The sequence below is a fragment of the Hydra vulgaris genome, chromosome 06, assembly GCF_038396675.1.
Source record: "Hydra vulgaris chromosome 06, alternate assembly HydraT2T_AEP".
Lineage (NCBI taxonomy): Eukaryota > Metazoa > Cnidaria > Hydrozoa > Anthoathecata > Hydridae > Hydra > Hydra vulgaris.
The window spans coordinates 20193520-20200000 of NC_088925.1; the positions used below are offsets into that span (position 1 = coordinate 20193520).

At 26.6% G+C, this 6481-nt stretch overlaps 1 long non-coding RNA gene across 1 annotated transcript in view; it reads left to right on the plus strand.

Annotated features, from left to right (window-relative positions):
- The first annotated feature begins 201 nt into the window (after nucleotides 1-201).
- LOC136081711 (uncharacterized) overlaps nucleotides 202-6481 on the plus strand; it is a 25235-nt gene continuing 18955 nt past the window's right edge. Inside the window, exon 1 of the long non-coding RNA XR_010639044.1 lies at nucleotides 202-279. This is a non-coding gene — a long non-coding RNA (uncharacterized LOC136081711). The remainder of the gene's footprint in view (nucleotides 280-6481) is intronic.

A 6481-nucleotide genomic window follows, 5' to 3' on the forward strand; every position in this document is an offset into this window, starting at 1 on the left:
GTGGTCGATAACAACACCTTAATAATATAAATTATATTATTTAAATTTGTATAATTTCAATAGTTAAAATTTCTTTATCGCCGTCAGAAACACTTAAATCATTTGTAACATAATAAACAATATTTTTATTAACATATATTAGAACTCCTCCGCCGCGGCTTCTTTTTTTCCGTAAACGGTGGCTCCCAAATCAAACGGTGGCTCCCATTTTCGGTAAAAGTAACTTTGAAACTACGCGAAAATATAATCATAAACATTAGACAAAGAACATAATCATATGTAAGTGATAAGCTTATATCAAATTTATTACATTAAATAGAAAATTAAATTTTTATAAAAAACTAAGTACATAGAAAATGATTATGTTATAACATCTTATCGTTTCTAAACGTTAAGGAAAGAAATTTTAAAGTAATTTAAAAGTGTGTATATATATATATATATATATATATATATATATATATATATATATATATATATATATATATATATATTAGGTACGTAGACTGAAATTTTTAAATTGAGGATATACTAGAATGTTATATATCATTAGAAAGCCCTTCAATACAGTATTTTAAAGATGAAAAAGTTATCAAAAACGAACAATTCAAAAAAAAGTTATGACGTTTTTAGTAGCAAATTTTAGATATATGGATTTATTGAATAAACTGGTTCCAAAATTATTATTTTTTTCACTGAAATTGTTATAACTTTGTCAAATCTTATCCAAATGCCTATAACTTGGTATCAAAAGATAGATGTAAGAGTAGGCTACAAGTTTATATTAGTATATAGATATAGGGGGTGTCTAGAGGGCCAAAGGGGGTTCGGCACACTATCGTAAGCCTTAAAAAATACAAGTTTTTCATCTGAAAGATTGTTTTTTCTGATAAATTTTTTTATCTCTATACACAAAAATGTGTTCTAATTTGCTTCCATTCCATTTTCAAATATTAGTGGTCTATCTTATATTAAAGGGTGGATGTTTTCGTTACGTTTTAACACCCTCATAGTGAAATGTTACATTCTTATAAATACTTTAATTTTAAAAACACTGATTATATTTTGTGTTCAAAAGTATAAATTATACTTTCTTACTCTACAGCGTTTACAAGTGGTGTATAAATTGGCATTAGGGGTGGGATATGTGCTACGCCTAACTCCTCCACCTCCTCCTCCCCCCCCCCCCCATCTTCTTAGTCTTCCAACCTAAAAAAAAAATTTGTAAAGAGATTTGAAAAAAGATTTTAAATTGAGTTTGTTGAAAAAAAGAAATTAGTATACAAGTTTATTTTACTACATTAGTTAGGAAAGGGGCGTGTGCCACAACTAACGCCCCCCCCCCTCCTTTTCATATTCCTTTTATATTCAAATTTGAAAAAAATGTCAACAGAAATTTAAAAACGTTTTTAAATTGCTTTTAAATAAAATAAAGACATAACTTTACAAATCCTATCATATTACAAAATGCAGTTTGGAGTATCCACCCTAAAAAAAAGACTTTTCATATTTATCAACTCAATAAAATATTACACATAAATTTAACACTGTATTTAATATGGGCTATGAAATCCTCAAAAAGTCCTGATCGTATCTAAAAGTTTATAACTATTTATAGGTACAACTTGACTACTTTTTATACTACAACTATTAATCACATTGAAAACATACAAAATATTTTATTAAAACTATTACACTTGTCAATGCTTCATTTTTAAATTATTTTGGGTAAAAAAATTTTAAATAAATAATTCAAATGTTTGAAAAAATTGAGACAAAATGGAAAACAAACTTGATGATATTACATATAAATTTTTAATAAAAAAACAAGAATGGTGGTGCCTAATGATTGTGTATGCCACCATTAACCACAAAGTATCTCTGATAGATACCATATGTAAGATCTAATGACATTGAATTGTAAATAGATTAGTTATTTTCACAAATAGTTGGTTTATATTAAACGTTACATAATACCATTCAGTACTAATCTATTTACAATTCAATGTCATTAGATCTTACAAATGGTGTCTATCAGAGATACATGTATCAGCACCCTGGACCGACTAGCAGTCGCTCATTTTTGTGAATGGTATTATGTAACATTTAATATAAACCAACTATTTGTGAAAGTCATTGGCTGAACAAATAAAATGAAAGACAATCAACTATATATTTTAAAAATGTTAATCAAAGTAAAAATTTAAATACTACTCTTGATTTTACTTCTACTGCACTTTGATGGATAACATAATAAAAATGTATTAAATAGTGTATGTAAATAGAAATATTATGAATTCAATAATCATTCAGAAAAATAATTAAATCATAATTTTACTAGCAGAAGGTTGTGCTGATTATAGAGAAGCTTTTTTAAACATAGTCCAATCTACACAGTCTACCACTGGTAAATTTGTATAGGATAATTTTTAGTATTGATTATAAAATTAAAAATATAATCAGCAACAAGTTGTAAGTTTAACAAAATTGTTAAACTTACCACTCATTGCTGATTGTATTTTTAATTTTATAATCAATACTAAAAATTATCCTACACAAATTTACCAGTGGTAGACTGTGTAGATTGGACTAAAGATAACAAAAAAATTGTAAAATTTCATGTATCAGTACCCTGGACCGACTAGCAGTCGCTCATTTTTGTGAATGGTATTATGTAACATTTAATATAAACCAACTATTTGTGAAAGTCATTGGCTGAATAAATAAAATGAAAGACAATCAACTATATATTTTAAAAATGTTAATCAAAGTAAAAATTTAAATACTACTCTTGATTTTACTTCTACTGCACTTTGATGGATAACATAATAAAAATGTATTAAATAGTGTATGTAAATAGAAATATTATGAATTCAATAATCATTCAGAAAAATAATTAAATCATAATTTTACTAGCAGAAGGTTGTGCTGATTATAGAGAAGCTTTTTTAAACATACCAATTGTAGCAGCTGAAGATGTATCTCAAGGTTAACAAAGTTGTAATAAAAAACAAATTTGCAAATGTCGAGAAATGCATACATATTAAAAAGTAACAATTTTGTTACTTTTTGCATTTCTCGACATTTGTAGACTGTGTAGATTGGACTAAAGATAACAAAAAAATTGTAAAATTTCAAAAGTAACAATCGTCAAATCAGTTCTGTGTAAGATACAACCTTATTAATAAAATGAAAATAAACAATCAAAATATAACAGTAAAAATATAAAAATATATATTTATTAAACAATACGCTAACATTAGGAATGTATATACTTTGGTTTATAATGGTATAATGGTATTTATTATGCATACTTTGTTTATATATAAATTATGTTAATTTGGTTGTAGTTATATATAAACGATGTTATTTATACTTATGAAATCTTAAAAATAAGCATAATATTTAGTAGAGTCTAAACAATAAGTAAACATAAGGCATGCTAGTATAATGATTTAAATAATAGTCCAGTTATGGAAGTATACAATCGAAGTAAAAAAAGATAATAACAATAATATCTTTTATTATAGTTGAAAAACACTAACAAATTTTTTGTTAGGAATAAACCAATGAAGAATCTGATTTGTATACTTATTTATATATGGTGTGTTAATAAAATTGTCAACTGATACTATCACTTAACAATCCATTCAAAAGCAAGAGTCTTTATCTGAAACATTCTTTTTATATGTAACCTAAGAAAACAATAAGTTTTTACATTTATCATTATTTTTTGTTTCAAACATAAGTTAACTATAATATTATTATGAAATAAAAGAAATTAACTTTAATCTGTTAGAGAATTAAAAACACTTTTATTTATATTTTGCACTTTAATTTTAATCTAATAATAATTGAAAATTGGCATGTGAATAGGAAATGCATGTAGAAAATTATTTTATTAATAAAAAAAGGGGGATCGACATTTTTACGACTGCAATTTTATGTGCGAACATCAACCAAATTTTCATGCAAAATTTTCGAAAAAATAATCCATAAAAAAGTATGCTAACCATACATTATAGTTCTAAAAAAATCAAGATTAACCTTTCGTTTTTTAAAAATAGTCTAGGTTCATATATATTTATAATAAGAATCACCACAAAATAACGTTTGCCTAGAACTACCTAAAAAAAGTGGTAAACTTAATCTAACACAAATTAAACTATTTGCTGGTAATTTTTTTTCGTTGAAATTTGGCAAGTGAATAAGAAATGCATGTAGAAAACTGTTTTAATAATAAAAAAAGGGGGATCGACATTTCTTCTACTGGGGCATTCCACGTCAATTGGAACCACTTTTTGGTCAAATTCAACATCACCGACTCGGATTTTGATGAAAATTGGCTCACATGTTGGGCATATGGACAGAAGAAAAACATGTAAATTTTTTCGACTTAGGTCAATTATTTTCTGAGATATGACAGTTCAAAGTTTTGACCTTTTCACTTGACCTTGGTTATTTAAAACGTCATAACTTTTTTGCTATTATACTTAGGAAGTTGATTTTGGTGGCAAACAGAAGCTCTTGCATAGACGAACAACTTTGTGTCTATACAAAAAAGTGAAAAGTTCAATAAAAAAAAGTTATTGGTCATTTGGTCATTTGACCATTGACCCTGGTCGATGGCAAAGGTCAAAAGTCATAATTTTTTTTTTACAGATTGCTTTTTTTATTGTGGATGTCCCATAAAAAAATATTTTTGGGATTCCCATAAACAGCTTTGAGAATAATATTAAAGTATAAGTAGGTTCTAAAAATTTAATATTTATTTGCCTTACAAATGCGATATTTTGAGGTCATTTTCTGTAAATAGCCTATTGGAAATATATATTATTAACTATTTCCTTTTTTTTCTTTTATTTTCTAGGTTGTAATTTAATTACTAGTACTATAAATACATACTAAGTCAGTATTAAATTATATGAGGCTTAAAGCTATATATATTTATATTAAAATAATCAATTCATTTCCATTGAATCAGTCATCAAAAGACAACTTTGTTGCATTCTTGTATTCGTTTATATATATATATATATATATATATATATATATATATATATATATATATATATATATATATATATATATATATATATATATATATATATATATATATATATATATATATATATATACATATATATTAAAAACAACTATCTGAGCGTTTTTCAACCTTCTGTTTATTACATAAAATCGTATATAAATACAAAGTTATAATTCCCATGACAATTATGAAACAACAATAGTCATTAAAAACCATAAATGAATGCGTGACTTTCATCACGTTTATCTACGTGACTTTTACCATGTATACGTAATAATTTTAATTCACCAACTTTAATAGAACAAACTTAGGAATTAGTTTTTAGCAACTTTCAAATTAAATTTAGATTAAAAATGGCATTTCAAGCACAAGTAAAAGAGTTAAAGAACAGACAACACTGTTGTTATGATCCTTTCCAACACCATAAGAAAAAACAATATAAAACCTTGAGGGTAGCTACTAGTCGGCAAGTAGCTATGTATCCCTCAAAACTTATGGCTGGAGCAAAATTATGTGATACTTGCCGAAAGAGGATCACTGGCTTACCTTCCGAAATAGGATTAAGTGATGATAAAAATTCTGCAAATTGTAAAACAGAGTCAGATTCTCAAGGCAGTTCCAGATCTCAAGATATTTGTAGTGACAAGGGAGATAAAAATTATCAGTGCCAGGAAGTAGAAATTTCTATTTTTAATAAATCCTTGTCGTTATTGGGTGAGTCACCCTTGGATAAACGCAAGTTACAAACTGTTAAAAGCTATATTCCGGAGAAAAAGAAAAAGCTTAAAAAACTTGTAAAAAGGAAGTTAGACCTTTTATCTACTAATTCAGATGCAATTGATACTTTAGAGGATGATGAATATGAAGCAACTAAAAAAAACACATGTGCTGATGACATTGTTAAAGTGCTTCAGGATAAGTATAAATCAACACAAAGTAAGAGTGAAAAGATCATGATTTTGACAATATTTGTTGCTCAATGGAGTAATCGAAAAGTGATGAGAGAATTTAATTGTTCGCATCGACTTGTATCTCAAGCAAAAGAAGTTTTTATAACCAAAAGTGTTTTATCTATCCCTAACCCAAAAAAAGGGAAATCACTACCTGTACACGTGAAAGATATGGTAGAAGAGTTTTATTACTCTGACACTGTTAGCCGTGTAATGCCTGGAAAAAAAGATTTTCTATCTGTTATGGAAAATGGGGAAAGAAAACATATTCAGAAAAGATTAGTTTTAAGTAATTTGAAGGAAATTTATCAATTATTTTCAGAAAAGTATTCAAATATCAGAATTGGGTTTTCGAAGTTTGCAGAGCTACGTCCAAAAGAATGTGTCTTTGCAGGAGCAAGTGGTACTCACTGTGTGTGTGTGTATGTACCATTCATCAAAATGTTAAACTCATGATAGTCGGATCACATATGGATGATTTACA